Source organism: Lissotriton helveticus, chromosome 2_1 (genome assembly GCF_964261635.1).
Source record: "Lissotriton helveticus chromosome 2_1, aLisHel1.1, whole genome shotgun sequence".
Classification (NCBI taxonomy): domain Eukaryota; kingdom Metazoa; phylum Chordata; class Amphibia; order Caudata; family Salamandridae; genus Lissotriton; species Lissotriton helveticus.
This window is the reverse complement of record NC_136059.1, coordinates 425,208,547-425,235,857: the sequence shown is the minus strand read 5'-3', so window position 1 is coordinate 425,235,857 and position 27,311 is coordinate 425,208,547.

Below are 27,311 nucleotides of genomic sequence, written 5' to 3'. Positions count from 1 at the left end.
GCTTGATATCGCCCCACGTTGGGTGCCAATTGAGGTACCGGGTTTTTAGGAAACCGGTGGTGCCAGGGGACAACACCCGAAGACCTCTGAGTTCTCCCTTGTTCCGGACCACAGAAACAAGAGTCTTCTAGTCGCCGTCAGAGATCAAGTTTTTATTGGTAGCTACCAAGTAACACGTGTCCTAGAAGCACGACAAACACGGGTCATGTATTCTCAGGAGACTGTACGTGTTCGTTTTTACAGAACCAGTCTTCTCCTTTTATACAGAAATAATGGCTTCAAGCAAGAATTCTTGAGTTTATGATACGGCTGTAAACATATTTCTGTAATAATACAAAGTGCGGCGTCACGTAAGCAAACCCACATTTTAGATGTCCAGTTCGTGACAGATTACCCAGCAAGATCCGGGACTTCCATCAGATATCGATGAAACACCAATAAAGGCAGGTACCACCCAGTCATAAAACTGGCCATAAAGAAGAAGTATGGACAGGTGCATGTTTGTAAAAAGCATGTTCTGTATGGGGTGAATGGTTTTGTGGAATGTTATGTGTCGATAGTATCGTATTCGGCCACTGGGCGGGGAGCCGCCCAAACAGGTTTGGCTTAAGGCAATGGAGTCAGTTTGGACAGGTCAGGGGGAAGTCAGGGAAGGTGGACGTGTCCTTTTGGATCAAGCTCGACCTTTAATTGACTTAACATGAGGGCAAGAAGTAAGATGGATGCCGTTCACAAAATGGAGTCTAAGGGATTGGGACGGGAACTACGATTTAGGGGTGTTGGCAACCCTCGATTGTCACGCAAATACATAGGAATGATGTCCTAATCATTATCGGTTCACGGACACTAAATTCGTCATGGTACGTTGATATTCTGTGACACGGGTATTGGACCTCGATATTGGGATAACAATAGGGTCCAGATTTTCAGAACCACAACACAGGCATGCGGTATGCCTTCTAATGGACACACCTGTGGCAGCAGGTGAGCAGTGGGGCCTGTGTGTGCAGTGGTGGTGGTGTCTCTCTCTCTCTCTCTCTCTTCATTTCCTTCTCTCTCACTCCCTCTCCCTCCCTCTCCGTCTCTCACTCCCTCTCCCTTCCCTCTCTCTCTCTCGCACTCCCTCTCCATTCCCTCTCTCTCACTCCCTCTCCCTTCCCTCTCTCTCTCTTTCACTCCCTCTCCCTCTCCCTTCCCTCTCTCTCTCACTCTCTCTCTCTTCCCTCTCTCTCTCTCTCGCTCTCTCTCCCTTCCCTCTCCCTCTCTGAGTCTCTCTCCCTTCCTTTCCTTCCCTCTCTTTCTCTCTCTGGCTCACTTTCCATCTCTGTTTCTCTGTGTCTCGCTCCTTTGATGTGCGCATGACACACGTCCTGATTTTGTGCTTTCTTTTCCAGGCTGTGTGGTCGAGATTGTCCCTGGCGGACCCAACAGGACTCTTCAGCATTGCTGCTTTGTGTTGCGTTTCAATAAAGTTATTGGTTGTTACTTTAGTGCTGTGTGACTGTTCCTCGTTCTTCTGGCCACACATGTGTGTATTTATTTGGCACTGTGCGTCATCATGCGTTTGTTGTGGCTCTTGTGTCATTCAGGGTATGTGTATGCCCGGGGAGAGTGCCGGGGGGGGCTTGACGGGTTGTGGTGAGTGTTGTGGCCCTCATTGGTATCCGCGTTGCATGATCATTGTCTCCATGGCATCTGAGGGTCTTCAGGTGTGGCTCTTGGCTGGGCTCCCTTTTATGCTGCAGGTAGTCGGCCTGCTTAGCACCAGCAAAAGGCAGGTGTTAATTCCCTGCTGCTACCGCGGCTTATCGCCTGTTTTTGGTTCGCATCGCAGATCTGGCAGTTCGTTGGGAATGTGGTGTTGTGATTTTTTTGTGTGTTTTTGCATGGGAACGCTTACTCTGTATCTCATTAGGTGGAGTTGGTGGTGTCCACCGTGGAGATGAATTTTGGGACAGTTATTGCTGGAATACAGGCGATGTCTGCAGTTTGCACCAGCTTGTGAATGGGGTGTTAAATCTATCTCCACTTTTGATGAGTTACAGTGGGCATAATTCAGAGTTGAGTTCTTGTGAATATCCCCCACTGTGCATTTGCAAACCCTGTGATTTTGCAAGTCACAAGGTTTGCAATCGCAAAGTGACTGTTTGCATCAGAAATAAATACATTAGTAATCTATAAATTATTACAAATGTTATTTTAAGATGAACAATTCATGTTTTTTCACCAGGGTGTAGTGCATAATTTTAGTAGTAGCAGAAGAGCGTTTTAGGACGAGCGTCAGCAGCCATTCAATGTACTGTTGTATATGTGGGTTGCTCTTTCTCAACATTGGACTTCTAGAGCATTTAAATGCTATGGGCGGTAAAAAGGATTTCGAAAAATATCCTTTCTTGAGAGCTGTGGAACAGTAAATCTACCATGTTTTTCTACATAGCACTCTAATTCCTTATCAAATATTCTACATCTATAATGGACAGCACATGGACTGTTTGGGCTCCAGGCAATGTTTAATTTTATGACAGGGAGATAAACTGTAGATTGCATCAACTCAGACACAAACCTCAAAATACTGACATTGGGGCACAGTATATTTGAAGAAAGACTATATTAAAATCACTGTGTTCTTTTTTCTTTATATACAAATAGGTTTAAACAAAGTTCTGTGGTCGAAAGCCATCTGCATTTGTTTTTAGTGCAACCTCCTCTTCTATGTACTACTACATGCCCTGCTTTTGACCTCGGCTTTGACCCGGCTAGACCACCCCGGCCAGTGTGGGAGGTAATGAAGTCCCCAGGCAGGCTCTTCTCTGGTCTTAGCACAGCAGAGACCATCAATCAAGAGCAACTAAGTGCTGCTGCTTTGTGATGTGGACATTTACAAGCGGCTGAACTAGGATCACCCGCTCCATTCATCTCAGGCTGCGGGATGAACTTAAACTAGAGCCCAGGAATAATTGGCTCTGCACTTCAGTCTTCTAGAGGGATGCACACACTGCTTGCTTTTCCTAACAGTTGTAAGTGTAGGAACGTGTAACTTTGAAGGGTTACAACTACTTGCAGTCCTTTGCATCTCAGCACATTGTTACTGTTTTCATTGTTCGTTCAACGAAACGCCATTTGTATTGCTCGCATATGAATGCAGTTCCTGTAAGTAAAGAGATCAAGACAGGGCCGACTCTAAACATACATCTGTTTATAGTTAAGTCACTCTACATTTGCCTGGCCGCTTTCTACCTTTTAACTTTGCAAAACTTAAGCAACCATCAATTTAGATTCCTTTGGTGCTGAGTTGTAAATATTTCACTGCAGAATGAGATGCGTAACACGCTTTAGAGATTTATTAAACACATTTGAATTGTATCTGTTCAGTGGCTTCGTCCACTACTGCACCTTAGCGAGATGTGCATAGGGTGTTTTACAATTGCAAAGCCTGCACTATGCAGATTAGAAGGCTTGACTTTTTGCAAAAACTCACGTTTCAGTGTAAACAAATTGACATTCTAAGTTGGAAGAGGCTTTGCGATTGGCAGGTCAAATTTGCAACACTTATGAACGAAATGGCAAAGGGGCCATGAAGAGGCAAGATCATTCCTTGCGATTGATTCAATAGATTCCAACCACTCCTATACTTATGAATTATTGAAGTAGACTTTCAGGATCATAAGCAAATTAGATTGTATCCACGAGGTGCAGCTTCCATTCTGTGCTTGGCTGCTTCGGGAATCAGAGAGAGTAAGCAGTGGCAACACAGACAGCTGCTGTCTCCCCCACATGTTTCTTTTGCATAGGTTCCTTGAATTTTAATTTCTAGGTCTGGTATTTGCGACTGCTTTAGGTGTCTCTCCATACTTACTTTTGAAAACAGCTTACACAAATATACATAAAGGAGTTTTTGGTCACTAGGTTTTATTCATTTATCCGTAATATTTTAAATACATTTTGCTTCCACTGACTACAACTTAGATAGTGCAATGGTCGGCCCACTTTTTCCCAATCACTCCCTTCACTTTGAGTGACTGCACAAAGCCTGTGCACATTGTTCTCACCCATCTAAAACAGTTCCCTTGTCTTCAATGGCAAGGCTGGTTCAAAGTGTGTTTTCTTTTCTTTTCTTTTTTATAATAGCTATTTATTTTGTGTATACTTTGGATAGCCAGTTAGACGATACTTTATTTTCCATCTCCTTTTCAAAGTTGCTGTAACAAAGTGTTTGAGTGAGATTGTAAAGCAACAGCACTGCATTACAATGCAGATGTACCAATATGACATTTGACTCCATGTGTGCATTTACCAAAACCGCACAACTCTAAATGGAAAGCAACAGAGTGTGTACACAAAGAGGGTTTTGCAAGGTGTATTACAAAAAAATGGAGGGACAGGAGATACTGTCAAAGGTAATCAACATTGTGCCCGTATACTGCTAATAATATTTAATTATTTGTACAGGTCTGATACTGATTAACCCAAATTAAGGGGTAGATTTATCATTGAACTGTGTCACCCTTGCACCAAGAAATATCTTTATTTCTCCTCGTTTTTTCCCTTTTCTATGTGTGCTGCATTCTACAGCACACACAGAAAAAGATAAATGCATCAGAGGATTGTTTTTGTGTAGGAAGGTGACCCTTCCTGTACAAAACAATCCCATCTGCAATGCAGGCCACCATGCACCATGGCATATAGGTGCCTGCATTGGCGCTGGGAAGCACATTGTGTGCTAGCACAATGAAAGGACAGGAATAGTCATATTGTGTTAAATACAGCACATTCCTGCCCTTTCACTCAGCGCAGCAAGGTGACCAGGGCCGGACTGGCCATAGCGGGCACAGGGCAATCCCCCGGTGTGCCGCACGGGTGGGGGTTGGTTTTGGGCCCCTGGGGGCCGTTTTTGTTACAGGGCCGTTTCAAAATCGGCCCCATACCAAAATCGGCCGAAAACCGGCCCGGCAAAGAGCTCGGCGGCACCTCCAACTCACCCGAGTGGGGGGGGGGAGGAGGGGGGGGCGGCCGATCACTTTGCCAGCGCCGGTTGTGGTTCCCAGTCCGGCCCTGAAGGTCACTTGCCGCCCTGTGTGAAATATTGTTTAATCTGCCCCCAGTATAACTAAATAACAAAGATGTGCGCCTAGATTATTTGTTTTTAGCATTTGGACATGGCATCAGTGGAGACAGTGTTTCTAATTATCCTTAAACAAAGTGAATATTACATTCAACCAGATCATTTTCACACCATATCTGGTCCACTAGCTCTTTATCAATACATTACACACTCGGTCAAGCAACAATCAGTTTTTGCAAAATGTCTTCAGTGATTCTAAATACATTTTAGAACAATTTCATAAACTATGTGCTCCACTAATTTAAACATGACGTTGTCAGCAAAAATCTTACTAAGATTCTTAACGTTGAAAAAGGCAATGAAAATATGAATAAAGATTCATTCATGTGTAGAAACAAAATCATATTTTTATTGACAAATTCGCCCATTATGAACTCCATGTCAACCCCGACTCAGAAATACATAGTCAGGTAGGCACTGAGGTCACTGATTGACAGTTCACAGGTGGGGTGGCACGTAGTCGACAGACAAACGCCCGAACAGGAAACCCCAGATCAATCCCCTAGATAGGTGCAGTGACACCACAATGGACCAGGGAGATTGGCCCCAATAAATCACACATGGTCTTAGGGGTACGCGCGTTCTCAGACCCTATGCCTGTAAATGTTCTCCTGGCCAAACGGTTAAATTAAACAAACTGTTTCTCCAAACAACTCTTGTTTTTTCAAGGTATTTCATGTTCAAGCAACATTTTGGTGAGCCACCATCGGAGCTGATTGGTACTTTGAACCCGACTGCAGCCAAAGGAATGAGACCCCGCCCGGACAGATTCATATTTGCACATCAAGGAAGGTGAGCAGACCTAGCAATTGATTTGAAGTTCTGCTGAATCGGCAGGGTGGAGATTCGTCCTGAAGCAGCCATCATAGAGGGTAAGAGACTACATCAGAACCTTAGTAAAGCATGTGGCATATGGCAAACTAGGGTAAAAAGATAACCTGAGTGTCCTGCCACTGACATAAATCTGGCTTATTTCCTATTTTATATGTCCTAGCTGAGTAGTCAGAAGGCGAGCTCATGGGCAATCCCACAAAAGACACCTTTTTTCAATAGTCAGCACGCTAGGAAAGGAGAATATTTATTGTATAGCTCTTTATGGCTCTCAGGGTGCTATTTTTGTGGAAAAGCTATCCAGATTGGGCTGAGTTGGCCTCTCAATCTTATTTTTTATTCTAAAAGGGTTTTTCAGTCCCACAGGTTTCTCAACACCGTTGGTATCTGACAGGAGTGAGAGATGTTGGTTGCTTGGACAGCTAGGCGTGACACTTATGGTACGCTTGGCTACTGGGTGTGACACAGGACACAATTTGGGCATTTAGGGAAGATTAGGTGTAACTTGTGTTTGGCCAAGAGGGGCCTGTGGTTCTCGAGTTATTTCCTTTTTTCTGCTAACTATTGTTATTATCTGTGTCCCGGAGCCGATATTGACAAACTATCAGGCTCACTTAGTCCCGTGGATTGCACAGAGCTTCCTCTGGTCACAGGATAGCATTCGCTAGGAGCGGGCTAAGAGATATTTGACAGAGTCATCATTTCTTCACTGTCAGCTTTTTATTGTTGACATTGATGCAAGGTATATGTGATGTTGTGGTGTTGTTAATTACTACAAACTGTATTTTATCTTAAGTATTGTGTTTTTGCCGATGATCCAATGTTTCATATGAGTGAGTTGCTATTTCTCCCAAACTGTTTTTGATGCTAAGAGTCAATATCATTCAGATACAGTTTTTATTGACAATTGCTCTTTTCCTATCTTGTAACCCTTCATATGCATTATTTGTGTTTATGAAATGTTCATTTTGAATTGTTGATGAATCTCTAGATAGCGGTGAGCTCGTAGTAACTTAAGTATTAGTAGTATTCCCCACGATTAGACTAAAGCAAAGAAGCTAAGGTGTATCTTGTATTCTAAAACTACCAAACTTATGATGGAGTTACCATGCAAAACACGTTCCCCACATAGGTTTAAAAATGTAATAAGTTTTGCCAAGAATGGCATGCACACATATTTTGTTGACCAAAGGAGGGAACTTTTGTCACTAACGCAATTGAACACACTTGAACACACATACAAACCAAATACAGAGATAAAAATAAAAACAGTAGGGGGGCGTGGCCAGCCAGGCAACATGACGGGCGCAACTTGTTAGAGCTTCGCTAGCGAGGCCCTAATTTATCCTGTGCTGCCCCAGGAAGTGTGCGGCGAGTGTGTCGGCGCCCAGCGGAGTGGTCCCGGGAACGCCTGGGGAGCCTTCCGGTGCTGTGGGAACCGTGTGGCAAGCCGAGTACTCGCTGGAGGAAAGTAGCAGCTGGAGCCCGGGAAACGGCGCGAAGACCTGCCGGGATCTGGAGAGGCCGGGGCCCGCCTCCGGAGGTGCAGGTGGCACCTGGCGGCAACCGGAGGCAAAGGGAAAGGCTGAGAAGGCGCTACCGAGCCCGGCAAGAGACGCCTGACCAGATAGCCGCGCTATTGCCGGCGTGCTGTGTGGTGGAGCCCTGCGGTGTTAGTGTGAGGACCAGGGGGCGAGCCGCCATCTTGTGGCTGTGCGGACTGGACAGTGGTGCAGCCTGACGTCCCGCCCGCTCCTCGGTGCCTGAGAGGAGTAGGGCTAGAGAACAGCAAGCGGCAGCCGCGGGACACCGTGCGACCGGCGGAGTGGTTCCGGGATCGCCTGGGGAACCTCCCGGAGCTGTGGGAGCCGTGAGGCGAGCCTGGGGAGCCGCTTACCCACCGGAGGGAAGAAGCAGCGGGAGTCCGGGAAACGGCGCGAAGGTCGACCAGGACCAGGAGAGGCCGGGGCCCGCCTCTGGCGGTGCAGGTGGCGTCTGGCGGCGACTGGAGGCAAGAAGAAAGGCAGAGAAGGCGCTACCGGGGCCCCAGTGAGAGACAACCGACCTGTTAACTGCGCTGTTCGCTGGCGTGTTGTGTGGTGGAGCCCTGCAGCACTGCTGTGAGGACCGGGGGGCGAGCCGCCATCTTGCGGCCATGCGGACTGGCCAGTTGTACAGCCTGACGTCCCGCGCTGCGCGGCGAGGAGCCCGCTCCTTGGGGCCTGAGGGGAGTGAAGCTAGAAAACAGCAAGCGGCGGCCGCCGCGGGCCACTGGGGCCCTTGAGAGGAGGGAAGCCCGGCTCCACGTGCAACCAACAAGACAGGCTCGGGTGACGGTGTTACGTGGGCGCCGCTCCGGGGCCCCCGTGCTGTGAGGTTTCCCTGGAGTCAAGGGGGGCCCCCCAGGTGAGGCTGCCCTCCCCTTCACCTACACAGCGCCAGCCCTCGGATTGTGAGCACTACTGGGCAGAGGAACCTACTCGGCCTGCTGCCCCAGGACTTCCCTAGCTGCAGCGGAGTGGGGGGCTAGCCTGGGAGAGACCCTGGATAGAACGCCTCAGCTGCCTGCAATGGAGGCCTCCCATAAACTAGCCATAACTGCCTTTGAGTGGCCTTCTCTATTGTGCAGTGGGTAGAGCCCTTGCCCCAGGACTGGCGCCCATCAGGCCTGCCCAGCTACATACGCCCGGAACCCTCCTTGGTGAATACAGGCAGCAATCCCAGGGCAGCGTCGGTGAGGCACTTTGCGGACGATACGTGTGGATGCTCACGGACGCCCGGCAGTGTGACTATAGAGCAACCTCCTACTGGCTGGTAGGGAGACTGACCTCGCCCCCTAGGAATAACGCCCACCTGTGTTAGTTGACAGCGAGTGGCTGGGTGGGTGGATGCCCACAGCGCAGCGGCTTGCTATGGGCAGACTCAAGGACAAGGCGCAGCTGCGATAGCAGGAGGGGACTGGACCAGGTGCAGCGCACGACCAGAGGGGGATGGCCCTGGACCCTGCGGCTGCGCTGGCGGCAAAGATGGACACAGTTCTAGCGGCGGTGGAGCGCATTGGCACGACCCTAGAGCAAACCAAGACGTCACTGGAGGGACGGATCGATAAGGTGACATCGGACTTCACCCTGCTGCACGCGGACCACCGTAGGTTGGCGGAGACAGTCACAGAACAGCGTCAGGCGGTACAGGAGATATAGCCGGTGGTGCGCAGCCATGCCGCGGCCCTGCAGGACCTGTTGGATAGGGTCCACAAACTAGAAGACCGCGCCGAGGATGCAGAAGGGCGCTCTCGGCGCAACAACGTCAGGGTGGTGGGCCTGCCGGAGGGAGAGGAAGGGACGGCACCGGAGAGGTACACTGAGGCGTGGCTGAGGACAATTATGCCGACAGGAGTGCTGTCCCCGCAGTTCGTAGTGGAACGGGCGCACAAGGTGCCCGCACAAGCCCGGAGGGCGGGATCTCGACCCCGCCCGTTCCTTTTCAAGCTACTTAACTACAGGGACCGGGATGCGGTGCTCCGAGAAACTCGTAAGCTGAGTGATCTCCAGGTGGGCAACAGTCGTGTGATGCTCTTCCCGGACTACACCGCGGCGACCCAGAAGAGAAGAGGGTCCTACATGGCAGTGAAGAAGCACCTCAGAGATCTGGAACTTCCCTACTCGCTGTTCTTCCCATCGCGGCTGCGAGTGGTCGCGAAAGAGGGAACACGCTTTTTTGACACCCCGGCGGAAGTCTGGGACTGGCTGGAGGAGTCTGGGGAGTGGACGGGGATGCGACCGGAGGTCACAGAGGGCGGCGGATGGCAGGTGCAGCGCTCTCGGAGACGGAGGAGGAAGAGGGGGGCCGGGCGGGGAGCGAGCCTGGGACGGGCGGCACCTAGCCCAGAGAAAATAAGACAAGAACGGCAAGAGGCACTGGAGGCGGTCGCGACACTGGGAGCGGGGACAGGACATGGTAGACCGGAACATGGACAGCATGATGATGCCGCAGCCAGCGGATCCTCCTCGCCATCCACGATAATGTCGGAGGATGCTCTACAGCCAGTGGTGACGCCCCAGACAGTGGACTACATAGTGTGACAATTGAGGACCCACTGTTGGTTTAATGCAAACTGGTGACCTGTGTATACTCCATGGTATCCTTTGACTGTTCGATACAGCGCGCCGTTGGGCAATGCTGCTGCCCTGGGGTAACCCACGCATGCTGACACTGTACTTGAACATGCTGACACACAGCAAGCACACAGCCGGGCTTCCCACTAGGCCATGAGACGATACACACAGGTCGAGCCGGTGCTTGAGGCGGACTCGCTCGCGCCGGCACACTCTACTATTGGGGCCAACTGCCCACACCTCAACAGGGACGGGCCTTGCGCAGGGACTCAGAGATAGCACTACTGACTGTGCGTTCCCCTAGCGCACACACACCGCGCTCACACTACACTAGGTGGTAGTTTACTTGATCTGTCTGGACGCACTCTCCATTGGGGGTACGCCCATAAAGTTATGGAATTAGTTTCAGTTCATATGTTTCAGATGCGGCAATTAACATTCCCAGACCGAGAGCCCACCCCCAGACCCCACAAGATAAGCCCCCGGCCCCCCGGGAGGGACGCCACAACATCGTTCATGGCATGCACTAACGTCATGACTTGGAACATCCGAGGCATGCACACCCTGTCGAAAAGATACTCTGTCTTTGCGTATATGCAGCGCCACCACACAGGGATTGCACTCCTCCAAGAAACGCACATGTCCAGAGTGGAGATAGAGAGGCTTCGCAAGCGATGGAGGGGCCAGCTTTATGGCACGGCCTACTCAGCACATGCATGAGGCACTCTGATCTGGGTGAAGGCAGGAGTCCCCTTTGCACACTTACACACGCAGGTAGACGCGGAAGGGCGATACACGTTTGTGAGGGGGAGGCTTAACGGGCAAGAACTGTTGCTGGGCTCCATATACGCCACTAACACGGAGCAGCCTGCCTTCCTAGCGTCCTTAAACCGTGTCCTAGAGCAGTATGCGGGCCTGCCTTGGTTAATCGGGGGCGACTATAATATGGTGCTGGACACGCAATTGGACCGCTCATACCCTCCCCTGCGCGCAGCGGCAGCGACCTCACTGGCGCAGACCCTTAGAGACTGGCTGACTCACTGGGGCATCCAAGACCTCTGGCGTACACAGCACCCCACAGACAAAAAATACTCCTACTACTCGCCGGTGCATGGCCTACATGTTAGACGGGATAGGATAGTGGGCTCCCAGTCACTGCTCCCGCTCGTTACTAAATCAGAATACTTAGGTAGGACGCACTCGGATCACAACCCCCTGGTGTTCCAACTTAGCTGGGTGGCCGATAGACCTCCAGTGCCCACATGGCGACTGCAAGCGGCTGCGCTGGAAGATGAGGAGTACAGATCATCCCTCAGTAGCGCCATTCTCTCCTACTTTGAGGACAACGGAGGCACAGCGAGCGATGCTAGGGTGGAGTGGGATGCCCATAAGGCAACCATACGGGGACACTGTATAGGGTCCGCGTGGAGCATCCTGGCGCAAGTGTCTGTGTCCCTAACCCGCATAGAAACTGACCTACGGCAGTATGAACGAGAAGGAGAGGGAGCGGTTAGGCATGCGACCACACTGGCGAAACTACGGGGAGAGCACACGGTCCTCCTGGAACGACTACGGTGTCACAACTATGCAGCGCATACGGCCCGGACACACGCGAAGGCAGACAGGGCAGGGTGCTTACTAGCCTGGCTGGTACAGGCTACGGAACGCAGGACGCCGATTGGCGCCATTCGCTTGGATGACGGTACTGTGATACACACACACAGCGCGAAATACACCAAGCGCTCACTGAGCACTACCGGGGCCTTTATACAGCCAGAGGTACCGGTCGGGTCAATGCGGTGGTTGACTTCTTAGGGTCGGTCACATTACCCAAAGTCACCGACGTGCAGAGGGAGGACCTCGTTACCCCGCTTATGCTGTAAGAAGTTGGTGACGCAATTCAAACACTGGCGACCGGGAAAACACCAGGGCCAGACGGCCTACCGGCTGAATACTACAAGGCGAACAAAGAAGTCCTGTCACCGCTACTGCTCCAGATGTATCAGGAGTCGCTAGCCGAGGGCCGACTCCCGCCCTCGTTGAGGGAAGCATTTTTAGTGTCCCTGCCCAAGCCTGATAGAGATCCACTGTCCATGAGCTCCTATCGCCCACTGGCGATGCTCAATAGGGACTATAAAATACTGGCCAAGATGCTTGCTGAACGACTGGCGTCCAGACACTGACTGGCCCTGGGGAAGCTCTTTCTCCCCACAGACAAAAGTGGCCTAGCCGCCCCCTGTTTTGAGCACTACTACCTGGCGGCGCAGCTCCAGTGGGTTGCTCGCTGGTTGGCGGACAGGGGAAGGGAAGACACTGCCACAAGGGAGCCACCTTATGCCTTGGAAAGGATTACTGCACTGTTTCACCCGCTGGCGGACAGGGCCAAACCTGCCCCGCTCCTGCTAGGGGTGGCATACAGGTGCTTTCGTAGGGCACTCTACCTCACGAGGAGGGTCCTCCCGTACGCGCCTGCGGTGCCGCTGGAGGGCTCTCTGGGGGGAGACGGTGTCCTCACACATCGCATGCTTGAGGAGTGGCAAGAGGCGGAGGTGCAGACGTTGGGCGACCTCTACCAGGATGGGGTCCTGATCCCCTTCGAGTTGCTAGTTGCAGAAGCTGGGCTTCCCCCTGGGGGATTCCTAATGCATAGATCGCTCACAGCCCGGATGGCGATGAAATGGGGTGACATAACGGAGGAGCCGGCGCAGCATCTGGTGATACAGTACCTCCATGTCATGGGTAGGGGCAGGCACCTCTTTGAACGGTTTGCTTCGTCCTTACGCTTGCACACGGAGCTGGACCTGGCCCCCCTTCGTGAGAAGTGGGAGCGAGATATGGGGAGACCGCTGGCGGACAAAGAATGGGAACGAATACTCAAAAGCCCGACGCGCATACCCAGAAACATGCACTTTCGCCAGATCCAGGTATATATCGTTCACAGGGCCTACCTCACTCAGGCTTTAATTAATTAATACTTTCATAGGGTGGACGCAGCTTGCCCTCGATGCGGAGAGCTCGCTGCGGACCTCCTACACCTACTGTGGCGCTGCCCGTGGCTCAGTGATTACTGGAGGGAGATACATGCCCGGCTCGTGCAATGTACAGGCCGTGAAATCCCTTACGACTGGCCAGAGTTTCTCCTGCCCCATTTCAAGCGGTCTCCAACCACCAAAGTGTTATCCCGTTTTCTGGACCTGGGGATGGTCACGGCGGTCCGGCTCCTGACAAAGCGGTGGAAAGCTGGGGAACCGCCCAGTGTGCAGGCGTGGACCCTCTCCCTACTCTCGTGGGGCCGTGCGGAGTGGACCGCTATCAGGAGAGAGGAAACGGTAGGACTCCGCAAAGAGCCCATGGCGGAACGTTGGGAGGGCATGCTCAAGACACTGCAGACATTAGAGACTGGCGCAACTGGGGAAGAGGCTGAGGGCATAGAAGGCGGGATGGCTGACCATGGTGAGGGGTGCACGGGGGGTACCGCTAATAGCAGCACAGACAGCAGTAGGGCTGACAACAGCGCGCAGGCGAGAACACACAGCCGAAACGTGGCAGGGGAACAATAGCCAGGGGAATATATAAGCGCCAGGAGCGGGAGGTGAAGGAGTGGGGGGTGCGGGAGGCCAACTGGACGGGATGAGACAATAAAAATACATATACTGACTGCCAAGGGGGGTGGAGGACCTGGAGGAAGGGGAAAACTGGGATTAATTTGTATTGTGCTCAGAGGACACTGCCGCATCTAGTTACCACTCTTTATTGAAAATGTTGTAGTTGCAACTGAGTTATGTTTACATGAAATGGCACTCCGAGTGGAGAGGAGACGCAAGGACTCACACGAACCATGGTCATGCATGAAGGCCCGGGACTCAGTCCCCTGACGCATATGCCATAACATAGTAGCGTCTAAACACTGAACGGAGAGGTCGGTGTACTGACAGCAGAACAATGAGATAACTGTTTGATGTGCATGATGCGTACAATGTGTTATTGGAAATGTAGATGATAAAAATGCCAATAAAAAAGAGTTGACAAAATAAAAACAGTAGAGAGGCATTATTAGAACTATGGGCCATCTGCAAGGAAGCCCAAATCGATAGTCCTAAACTACAGATAGCAAGCAAGGCTTCAGCACCTCCACCACCATATGCAGGTATGGAAGTGTTCTCTCTGTGCATTAGGATACTCTAATCCACCAGTTAGAGAAATCGGCGGGCCATCTACCAAATGATGAAGTGTTAGGCCCAGGCATGAGAGACTAACAGGCCAGGACATAGGCAGCCCTAGCGCAACCCCAATCCAGTGCAAGCTCAGAGCAAAGGAGGTAACCCAGACGGGATATGGAAGAAAGGCACAAGCTAAGGAGGTAGAGAGAAAGAGCTCCCACCCAAGAAGCACAGCAAGAAAACACAGCAGCGTGAAACCCACATGGGGAGAGTGAGGGTGGGCACAGGGCACTGATTGTCAAAGAATCAGAGGTAGAATTAAATGAGAGGCTTCTGGCTGGGTTCTGAGCACCCCAAATTTTCAACATAGGAGAGGGGCTGACTGGGAAATAAGAGACCAAAATAGGCTGTTGCTGACCCAAACAACACATAGAAGACGCTAGATGGCCCCTTTGCGAGAGCACGAGGGGAGCAGCAATGAAGTTGGACGCAGCCCCATCCAAATTCACAGGATAGATAGACTTACCCCAAGGGAGATAGTTTTCAGAGAGGAAGGTGAGATGTTTTTGTAGCCATTCTGCCACCTGCTAACCAACTAGATCAAGGAAAAAGACTAGTCGGATAGACCTTGGCCCGAGGAGAGATCCTTCGAACCAGAGGACATGGCCATAGCGGAAGACTGCATCTGGCATGAAGGAGGAGATCACAAGTGGAACTTCCCTTACATACAGGAATGCCTAAAAAGATGGAACGCCATGTTAGGGAGAAACCAATAGAGCTACCCAAAGTAAGAATATAGCCACTACTACAGATGAGCAAGTCAGGGCCATCTATGTGCCCTGGGATCAAATGGATAAAGAAGGGCTAAGGACAAAGTTATCACCATTGCTGGATGTAATGGGGAAATTAATCCCATGTTTTGAGAAGAACACCCTAAACCTAGTGAATGGCGATATCAAAAGCCTGCTAAGTAGTCTTATTGGATAGCAGACGAACATGGTGTTTTCCTGAGCGCACATCCCACCAATTATGCTAACAAACACCGAGCATGACTGGGCAGCATTAAATCCATACATGCACCAAATATGGACGGCCCTGCGGGACATGTTTCCTGACTACCTTGATGTTGGAGGGTTAATGGCAGAGACTATGAAACCAAGGGAGGATAGGATGAGGGAACGATGCTGACAAGAGACAGGACAGCTGTGGACTGATATGGGCCCACAAGTCGCATTCTTTCATGGTAGTCTCAATAAAGCACTGCCCACCGAGATACAACGCGGATTGGACAGCGTGTTTGGGTTAGATACCAAACCCAGGTGGGAGATGCAAGCCCATATATTGCATTACCACAAAAAGAAGCAAAAGAAGGATCAAGAAAAGCAGGAAAAAAGCCCAGACACTGTTAAATTGATCCAACACAAATTAAAAAAGACTCCCTTCGAGGGGGCCCTTTAGGTGCTGGCGTGCAAATGACACCAGCCTTAAAGAAAACTCCACCGCAAAGCCCCAGAAAGTTTCAACCTAGCTATAGCGGCAGAGGCAGCAACCAGACCCTAGGGATGTTACTATTGCCAGAGGATGGACTACCTGAAATGAAAGGTACAAAAAGAAGGACCAATGGGACAGCATTGGGAATACAAACATTTACTTGCCTCTGAGGATTCAGGGCTGCTGCATGTGTTCTGATGATCAGGCATCTTCACTAAAGTTTGCCATTAAGGATACCTTTGGAGCCAAGGCCCTACTATGCTGCTAATCCCCCAGGGTGGAGTCGGCTGGCCACACCTCACGGGAAGGGCAGTGTGTTGAAGGGGCAGGTGGCTCCCAGAAAAAGTACTTAAAAACAGGCTCCCAGGTCCCCACAGCCAAAATAAAATATTAACAGGTTCCAATAACCAGATTGAAAGGTTCCCATTCTCGGGCATCTGACCCGGGATGCATTTCCTTTGTGGCATGAAGCCCCAACAGCACCCCAAAAAAACTAGATACCTCCGGCCAAATGGACAACCCCTTTCAGTTCTAAAACAAAGCTGTCCTCAAGTGATAGGAGCCAGGATTCCCATCTGCCTGAATAGTGAAGATTCCATAACCTCCACAGCACACACAAGAACCAATACGTTGCGAGACACCTACATGGTGTCGGGTCAATCGGAAGGTTCGCCACATTAGTCAGATTTCCCAGAATTGCGAGGCAGTCCCGGTCCAGTCATCATCCCCAGGCAAAGTTTGGCAAGGGCTCTTGGCCTTGGCCCTGGGCTTCCCACATTCTTAGGAGCATGCCCGCTAGTTAGAAATCCCTAGCCACAGGCCACGAACCACAGACCCAAATGCACAAAAAGACATGGACCGGGGGAGAGGGGAGTCCGCAAAGTTCATCACAGCTCCAGGAGAGAGTAGTATGTAGAAGGCACTTACCCCTGTATCAGGCCTAGCCATTAAACTAGGATATGGCCCAAAGACTAGAGTGGTCGACCTCGAAGCTGGAGAACCGGGTTTGAGTCTCGGCAGGGATACTCAACATCCTGTAATTCTGAGCAAATCACTTAGGGCCTGATTACAATGTAAGTCAGAAAGCCCCTGTGTGCTATTCGGAGGCTTTCTGACCGACATTGTAGGTTTAAACTCTGACTGCCATATTACAATGACAGCGGGAGGAGTTTAAACTAGCCGGTGAATCTGACTGTGTTCCGATAGGCTCAAGGAGCCCGTCAGCCAGGCAGAATGCCTTAATAATCTCTTAAGGAAGGCAATTCCACTATTGGGTTTATGATGTTGATTTCCAACAGCCTTTCCATTGTCTGCCTTTCTAACATGGAAAGGCTGTCAGAAAGTTACTTCCTATCAGGGCCCCTTTCTCAAACTCCCATTTCTCATTGGGAGCTTGTGCTGCGGGCGGTTTTATCGTAATCAGGTGTGTGGAATCGTCCATTATGGTAGGCGGTTCCCACACTGAAATGGTATTGTTCGTAGGCAACTCTGACTGACATTGAAATCAGGCCCATAATCTCCCCGTGCCTAACAAAATGAATGTTCCAGTCTGTAATGCAACTGGTGCTCATGTCAAGGGCTCTGATACCTTTGGGTCAAGTTTGTGCTATATAGAACTCCCCTCCCCCAAAAACAATGTACCAGGACTTACATACACCATCCGGAGAAAGCAGTAAGCCTCGACATCAGACACCACAAGACGGCATGATCAATGGTACATGGGGTCCACGGAACAATTTCCTACCCCCTTCGCTTCATGATAATTGAGGTAGCAGATCACGTGAGATCTAGGGAAGCACCCAAAAACCAACAAAAGGAGCCCAAAGTTAGCCCAAAAGTAAGTCTCTAGAGAAAGGGTGGAGTTGAGATAACTGGCGTCACCGGGGAGGGCACGTTGCATTATGCCTGCCGAGAACAGATAGGCATACGCACACATGATCTCGGGGCACGTTGCAACAAACAACAACACTTAACAGTGACATGCCCCCTCCTCACACACTCCCGAGCATGTGTAGGTTTAAAGCAGCCTGCACCAATGGTGCCCCATGCACACACCAAGAGAGACAGGCTCTCAGAAAACTGGCCGCACCCATAAAACCCTACATAAAAACTGATACAATTCATCTCTCTGAGCACAAGACCACTCCATAAACTGCACTAATCCAAATACCCACTTAGGTACAGATAAAAAGGGGTGGGCTCAACAGCTCAGAACATAGATTAATTAACCTGATTACCTATAAGCCACCTTTAAGTTTTAACTATCAAAATTAAACCACACTCGAGACCACCTTCCGGTGCCTCACTAAAAATTGCTTAAATATGTGGAGAACACTCCCCTAAAGGGAAGTACAGGAACCCCGAAGAAATATCATTGATGATGGCACATCCCATTAACACAATGAACAAAGCTCTTATCCAACAGATCAATAATCAAACCTCCAAATGCACCAACTTTCCAATTGCCACATTAATAACCCAACACAAATCTAAGTTGTGTGACTCAAGATTACATACAGCATTGTGAACTTTTTGCTTGAGCTGTTACATGAGGAAACCCAATCACAAGAGAACCACCTACACCACCCCTGGATCCATATCCTAGATCTGCAGTGTTTAAAAACAGGTTGTGTATTATTGCACTTCTATGAGACCAACCCAACAGCTCTATAACTTTTCACTGAGCCTAACGATATTCAACCCGAGCTGGATCGGGTGAGCAGGAAGAGTACTATAGTATAGGGCACTGTTTGACCCTAAGACTTCTGCAAAAAGAGATTCATGGAGGTAGCATTAACCCCAACTCAATGAACAAACACATCAGCTCCTGCCTCCATTTGGGTGGCCCTTAGCAGATCTGGGAATGTTTTTCTTAACATCAAGTGGACCCCTGACATGGAGTTCCTGTGTAGGACCATCCAGCTCGAGAATGCAAAGGGAAGAGAGTCTCATAAGAGACGGTTGAACAAAACCATAGACACCCTATGTCAGGAAATCTAGGGGTACCGAGGTGGGTGGATACACTTGGCTAGAATGGAAAGGGCAATTCCTAATTATACAGAAACTTACACTGTATTCCTTATGTTTCAGTGGTAGAAGAACACTTTCACTGGGCACAAATAAAAACTGTGGCATGATCCTGCACATTCCGGATATGCAATGGGGCACCTCTACACTGATGGATATGTACTGGCAGTGTGGCGAGTTTGCCTACAGCGAGCTGACTTTGTTCCCATGTAACCATACACACCCGACCCTGGCCATTCTAGGAAAAGAACTATTGGAGTTGTGTCAGCACCCACTAAGGAAAATGCTAAACTTGCTGCATAAGGCCTGTTAAAAAGTACTGTGGATTATTTTGGCTGGGCTCAGTACAAGGACATTCCAGAAGAATTCAGATTGTTCTCAGACACATAAGTGTCGGAAGGAGGCTCCATATCCTTCTTTACCATGCCGACAAAAGTAAATGCCTGCTGGCTCCAAATAACTAGGTGTGAATGCATAAAATGATGAATATCACTGAGCTCAACCTTAATTCAATCAAGGAAGAACTGAGAGCAATCCACCTCATTGTAAGGCATCATCGGTATGTGTTAAACTTAATGACCGCGATGAAGGAAGGTGTGTGTGCCAAGAGCGGTGCATCCTGATGCATTTTTATCAAAGGGAATGAAATGGATATTGGAACATTGACTCTTGGCATCCAAGCACTGTACTGTTTACACAGAGACATGTGTGAGGAAGGTGCCCCTGAACAGGAGTGGTTCTCAAATTGATTGTCCTGGCTCCCCAAGGGCTTTCCCGTTCTGTGCCTATTGTTGTTCCAGTTTTTATTGTGTTCTTTTTTGTATGGTGACGTGCAATTGGGAATTTCTGTTGTAGAAACATTGGGCCTCATTTATGAGGCCATGCGTCAGTTTTGCGCTTCCGATGCGTCACTTTTTGTGACGCATCGGCGGCGTAAAACATGCCTCCTGATGTGCACTATTTACAAAGTGACGCATCTAAGCAGATGCGTCACTTTGTAAACCCCTGCGCTACATTATACCTGCGTCAGGTATAATGTATGCAGAGGGGGCGTTCACCCGCAAAAAGCCTCGTGATAGTGACGCAGTGAAATCTATGAGATTTCACTGCGTCACTTTTAGGACGCTGTTGCGTCAAAATCTTGCGCCTGCCTCACAGCAGGCGTAAGACTGGCGCAAGCCCTTTCATATGGGGCTTTCCCCATGTAAAAGGAAGCATTGCTGGAGTTGCGTCACTTTTGTGACACACTCCAGCAATGCGTCCCTTTTGTGCCTACAGATACGTCAGAAATACTGACTTATCTGTAACTCCTTGCGACATGATGCGTCATATTATAAATATGACGCATCAATCATGTCGCAGGGAGAGCGCAGTGAAGAGTGAAGCATCGCTGTTTTCACGCAGCGATGCGATACTTTTCATAAATGAGGTCTCTGGAGAAGTGTGGCTCAGGGGTTAGAGGCAGCAGACCCGGAAGCTGAGATCGGTCCTGGACCAGGGTTCAATTCCCCGCCTCGGCGGGGTCTTGGGCTAAAAATTCCACGGACTCGATAATTCTCGCCCCGGTGCCTTCTCGACTCACGGGTTCACACTCTGCGACTCTGGGCAATAGCTGGCTTAATCTCCACAACGGCCCCTCGCGGCGGGATGCCTGACTTTCACCTTGTGGATACCCTGCTATCTCACAGGGGAATACCAGGAAGGGTTCCCTAAGCAAGCGCCGGGAAACCCACTGCGGGTAGCTGTGCGCTATATAAGCTCAACTACATTTACATACACATACATTCTCTTGTCCTCAAATTGGGTAAAAAGAGGATAAATAAGGCTGCTGCTTCCATTTGAGCTGCTTCCATTTGAGCAATTCAGCATGTTTAGCTTCAACCACCATGCATATTTTACTATTGTCCAGTGCAGTAGATATTGCCTGGCTGCATGTAGCCTTCTGGAAAGGCAAATTACACGTTCACTTGTAGGTTCTTTGATCTTCATAGAAGAGCCATGACATTGTATATTTTATTTAAGTTTCACTGACACAAAGGAAAAGTCAAAAGAGCACAAACAAGAGCACCACTCTATTGGGCTTCATCCATAGTAAGTTGTCTTATCACAATACCTTTGTCTCTGCAGGTAAAACTGCATGAGCCCCTCTTGGCGAGTCTCTATGCTCATTTGTTTGTTCATCATGGACAGCAGCCATGGGTCGTGCACAATGGGAGAAGAGAGAAGGTGGTAACATACTGTATATACTCTCTTCAAAAATGTTGGCTGAGACTTTAAAAAACCTTTCATCATGAATTGTATTGTGCACTGGAAGGGCATAACACTCATCACTGCAGATCTGTCAGTCTGAAGAACACAGGGTTACAACTTTGACTTGAATTTGTCTAGACCTTTGGTATTTGATTATCAAATCTAGGTCTAGGTGTTGTGTAATTTCTTTTGCTTTGTTTTTTATTTAATTCCATGTTTTTTCCCCCAAAAATGTTGTAGCTCAAGGATGGTTACCACTCTACTGAGATCATTGCATCATACATTGCGAGCCAGGAAGTCCAACTCTAGCCCCTTTAGAAAAGGTGACCAGGTGCCCTGGATTCGTTAGGACAGTCCTTGAATTGCCAGGATAGTCCAGGGTTGTCATAATTTGTACCACCAAATGTCAATAAATTAACACATGTACCGGTTTCTAGAGGGTGTCTATGTAACACAGAGGGAAGCAAGTTTTAATGTCTTCAATTGCTAAATTAGGGACCCCCAACAAAAAGAAATTTAGTGAACACGGATGATAGTGTGTGCAAAAGTTGAACTTAGTTTCCTGTTAGCAAATCATTGTATTTTCTTTGTTGATCAGTGCTGGCGATGTTATACTCCTTAGTCATGCAAATGTGTAAATCTCCCTCTATGTTTGCGAGATGTCCCAGTTTTGGTTTTCAAAATCTTACGATATTTGAGGGGGTGGTTTAGAATTACTGTATGCAGGCTCTTAAAGTCAGTAGGAAGGAAGCCAATGCCATTAATTACTCTGTTTACTTCAGAGTGCTGCAAGAATTCTGCCGTGTGTTACTCTGAGCAGCTCGCAAATGCTAAACATTATTTCCCATATTTTGAATGCGAATCTCTGAGTTGACAGTTCAGTTTTTCATTTTAGAAGCCCCACACAGGTCATCGTCTTCCTTTAGCAACCAGAATGATCTGGCAGGTAAAATGAGCAGGTGAATTTGTTGAATATTTTTCATTCTAATTGTACTGATGTACTGACGGGGTTGTTTTATTATAGGCAATGGAGCCTTATTATAAAGTTTGACCAATTTTGCATTTGTTGATTCCTCATTCGACGCACCACTGAATAGAAGGATGATGGTGGGTAACAACGAACAGGATGAGGCTGCAGTAAACAATTTGTTTGCTCAGGAAGCCATGTCTCAGTCATGCTCTTCACCCGGCTCAGGCTTATGTAATGGTGATTTATACCAATATCTCTCTGCTATTGAAAGAGAGATAGGCAAATTGACTTTTATTGATTGCCCTACTATTTTGTAGCTAGGTCTATGTCATTGTTAGGTCCTTTTCATCCATGGACATTAAACATATAACATATGACAATTGAACCGGCTGAGGATGTTTTTGTTTCTTCTGGACAGGTCATTTCTGATGCTCAGACGTTTGATGAGAATCATCTTCAAATACGCAGGCTGTGTACTCAATGTTACACATTGTAAACTATTCTGAGATGGACGCCTTGCTCCATCAGATGGGCAGAGGACACTGTGGCTAGTTGACCAATCAGATTACTTAGTTCCGGATTGACTAAACATTTTTACCACTTCGAGGAAAACTATATTCAGAAGAAAAAGAAATTCATGGATACTCATTTCAAGGGCCAATGATTTTCCGAGTTTTATGACCAGAAATAAGAGGGCTACAAGCCCCATTGTAAACTGTCCATCTGAATGTAGTGTATACATCCCCATAGCCTTGATGTGCTAGTCATACTGTCCCAAGGTTTCTCATCAAGCAATGCGGAATATTCCGAAAACAGTGTGAAATAGGCATTCTCTTGAGTGACAGAAAGGTGTTGGAGGACACACACAAGATGATAACAGTTTCGCACTCTCAACGAGCAAGTATAATTTGTTAAAAAAATGTTGGATTAATTGTGCACTTAGCAAACGAACCCCATTATTTTCAGGAGATTTAAGATGAAGGATTTATCCTCTTTTCCAATATGTGTAAATGCTCCTTTCTCCAATCCTAATTCCATGCATTGTCTGACTTTTTCACAATAATCTAAAGAAGACCATCATCTTTCTCTTTTGCCTATCAACCCACTCAGGTGCTGGTGGCTGTCGCAGAGTTTGGAGCAGGCAGGGCTGCATGTCCATTGGCACATTTAACTTCGTAGGTGATCGTTCTGCTGGGACAGTATTAACCCCTTTGGGGCTGATGACGAGCTGAGCTCGTCATGAGCGTAACCTGCCGTGCGCTGATGACGAGCCCAGCTCGTCATGTAACGCGGCTTTTTGCGAAACGCAGCGCGCAGTGGGAAAACCGCTAGCGCGCATGCGGTTAAAAGTAGTGTGAGTTGGCTTGAGGTCTTTCTGACATTGACCCTCCCTCTTGCTTTAGCTTGTGAGAATTGCTCTTGCTGACTGATCGACATGCTGATTAGACCAGGCCTCGCCACTTGTTGTCGACTCAGAAATTCCTGCTTCAATAATGTGAGCCAAGGTAGAGGGAGGAATGGATGCTCCCTGGGGAAGGTTGCATTTTTCTTGGTACGTTTGACTTTAAAGACTGGCAAGCAACTGAAATGGCATGGCAGCAATGTAAGGGTGCTGCAGACAATATAAAAAGTGATCACGCTATTTGCAGTCATTCAGTCTGGTTATCAGCATAGAAGTCATATCACGTCGACATATTATACATTAACATATCACATACTCTATGACTTCCAGTGGAAACTTGACAATACTTGAAACTTAATCAAACCCATATCACTCAATATTTTTATGGTATGCTATGCCCACAATTAGGACACTCGGAGGAGGGAATGAGCCATGTGTTGCACCCTTGTGCATTGTAGCGATATGCAACAAACTCTCGGTCAAACATAGCTTGTGGTCAATTCATTGTAAGTGCAATGTGAGAGATAGCATATTGGGGCACATTTACTAGAAAATGTCCAAGTGCATAGCTGTGTCAAATTTGGCAGCGCCGCGCTCAGACATTTTCAAAATGCAGGAATGCACCGTATTTACTACAATACTGTGTACACCTCTGTTTTCCCTTGCGCTGGCGCTAAATTTAGCTGCCTAGTTTTAATTCATGTAACCTTGCACCATAGTGCAAGGGTGCCTGTGTTGCAGGGAATGATTGTTTATGTTCAGGAAGGTGAAATGTCATTAGGGAGAGAGGCTGGTACAGGGTGAGGCTGGTTAAGGGGAGTGGGAGGGGTCATAAGAAAATATAAAGAGGCAGGGAAGGCTGGTAGAGCGTCACTTAGGTGCGCAGGCAGCACGACCCCTCCCCTCCCCTCCCGGGAAGGTGATAAGAGCACCGGACACAAGGGAGCCCAGTGAGTCGCAGCCAGAAGCCAGTTGAGGTGGGCACCGGGGTGCGGGGGCCTCACAGCGTAGCAAAGGAGGTCTGGGCCTGGCAAGGTGGGTAATTTAGTGCTGTTTGGCAGTCACTTTTAGCAATTTATTTTAATAAGAAGAAGGGTTCGTTAAAGACTTCCTGGTACAATGTGATGTTTGTAAAAGCACGACGCGTGCGCTGAGTTGAAGGAGTACTCTGTTAGTACATCGGGTAAGGACAGGCAGTATTTTGAGGGAGCGTGGGGTTCGAGGCCGGGGTCAAACCCGTATTGATTAATTTCAAATTTGCTATGAGGAAGGAGGATCCGCTAAAGGCTTCCTGGTAGCATTGATTAATTGTGGAATTAGCTATAGAGGTAAAGGAGGGTCCGTTAAGGGCTTCCTGGTAGAGTGTGGGGATTGGTGATTTTATTGGCAATTCATCAGCTGCAGTAAGTAAAGAGTAGTAGGCGCGCTTAGGCAACACGGCTTCGATGATGGGGAGAGGCAAACTAGGCGTAATGGGAAGGACTGGAAGGCAGCGGGGGAAGAAGCGCTTGGTGTGGAAACAAGCGCGGGATTGGCGAGAAGGCCGAGTGTGAGGCGGGGAACCGAGGGCGAGTTTTGGCATGCTTTGTGGCTTGGCAGGTTTGGAAGTCTGTCCGCTTCCCTGTTTAGTTCATTAAGGGATTCCACACAGTTTACTGCTGACAGTAAGATGTTAACATTAATACAGAGGAGGGCAAATTACAACAGAGAATTGCTGACGCATATCAGTTAAATGCCTTAAATCATATGTTATTTCTGGAAATGTTGCTCTACGATTGCACTACTAGAGGTTATATGGAGGAGATAAAGCACGCAGAGGTTTAATGGCTGGAATGTTTCTCTTCCTTTTATTTTGGCGGGAGACGCATCACGTGAACATGGCGACAACGGGGTCAAAGGTCGGCGACTGGCAGGACCTGGCAGATGGGCAAGGTCTCGATAGCAGCAGACAGTGGCGAAGGCTGCTGCGACAGGCAGGAACTTGCGGATGGGCAAGGTCTCAAAGACAACAGACGGCCAAGGCTGCTGTGCTCTGGATGTTAACTAAATTGTAAGCGGTATGCAGATTGGCTCAGGGCAGGTCCAGCCAGGTTGGTGGAGCGGGTAGCCCAATAGCAACACAGAGCCTGCTTCGAAGCGCTGCAAAGCGTCTAGCATAGTCGGTGTGGGATTGGTACGGGCCGGCTGATGCCACGGAGGGCTGGGGGAACACAGGCTAGTGCGGTGAATATAAGCATTGCGCAGATTAGGTAGCCGCAAGGTGATATGCGGGGCTTGGAAAGCAGCACACAGGGACTTGAGCCAAGCATAAGTATGTCTAATGTGAACTAGTACATGTAGCGGAAGAAGAAATACAGGTTTCTGCCTTTTGGAATCTCTGGAATAAGGAAACCTGTCCTCGGGGTGGGGGAAAGGGCTGTGCAGTGTCGTTTCCATTAGGTGGTATTACCTAAGGCCAGGTAGGCGCTAAATATTAGCGGGGTACAGTTAGGGTGACCGGCATTGGTGCACATTCAGGAGGGTGAGTGTAAAAATTCAGGACAAATGGTCAAAATTCAGGACACAAATTCTGGACAGGAGGTCAAAATTCAGGACAAAACTTCAGAACAATTGGATACGTTTTACAGACACATCAGAGGTCGCGCAATAGTATATAAGTAAGCCTAGCCATATCCAAACATATTCAACCATTTGCAAACCTATCCATCATGTATCCTTCCATCCATCATTTCACTCATCCATCCCTTCATCCATCCATTATCCATCCATCCACCCTTTCACCCTTCTACCCATCCATCCATTCACTCATCCGTCCAGCCATTTACCCTTTCACCCATCCAGCCATCCTTTCACTTACTCATCCATCCACCCAGTCACTCATCCTTCCACCCATCCACCCTTTCAGTCATCCATCCATCCTTTCTCTCTCCATCGACCCTTTCACTTAGCAATCCTTCCTTCCATCCATCCACCCGCCCATCTACTCATCCACTCATGAATCCATCCATTGACCCTATTACTCATCCATCCTTTCTCTCATCCATTTATCCTTTCACTCCTTCACTCATCTATTCATCCTTTTGTCCATCTACTCTCCCTTTCACGCACTTATCCATCCTTACATCCACCCTTTCACTCATCTGTCCATCAATTCACCCTTGCACTTATCAATTCATCAATCCATCCATCATTTCACTCATCCATCCACCCACTCACTCACTCATCATCCACCTTTTCACTCATCCATCCTTTCACTCATCTATCCACCCTTTTACCCATCCAGCTACCCTTCCTCTCATACATCAAGCTATTTTCCTTTTCTCTCTTCCATTCTTCCACTCACTCATCAATCCATCCATCCTCTCTCATTATCCATCTATTCAATCTTTCATTCATCCATTCACCCTTTCACTAATTCATCCAGCCATTCATCCCTTCACTTACTCACTCGCCCACCTTTTCATATTAATTTTGAGCTGAGACTTTTTGAGAAGAGGCCCATCAAGAACTCCACCCTCCCTGCAGGAGCCATTCCAGGACCGAGACAGAAGCCACCACGGGAGGGGGACAGGAGCCATCACAGGCGGGGGGAGAATGAGCCACCACATGGGGGGACAGCAGCCATTACTGGGGGGGCAGTAGCTATCACATGAGGGGGAACAGAATCCACCAGGGAGGGCACAGGGGTGGGCATGCAGTATTCTAGGATCATCTTGGTCTCTTCCAGGGTGGGGTAGGGCTCCTCACCTCCTCCTGGACAAGACAACGAGAAGACAGGCTCTCTTTCAAAAATGTTAGTTTTGCCATCCCCCACTGTGATGTACAGTACTTAAAGGAGATACTGCAAGAGAACTGATTTAACTGATTGTCCTCCATACTTTGTTAATCAGTGTGGGTGTGATTGTGCCATTTCTTTATTTTATTACATTATAGACTGAATGTT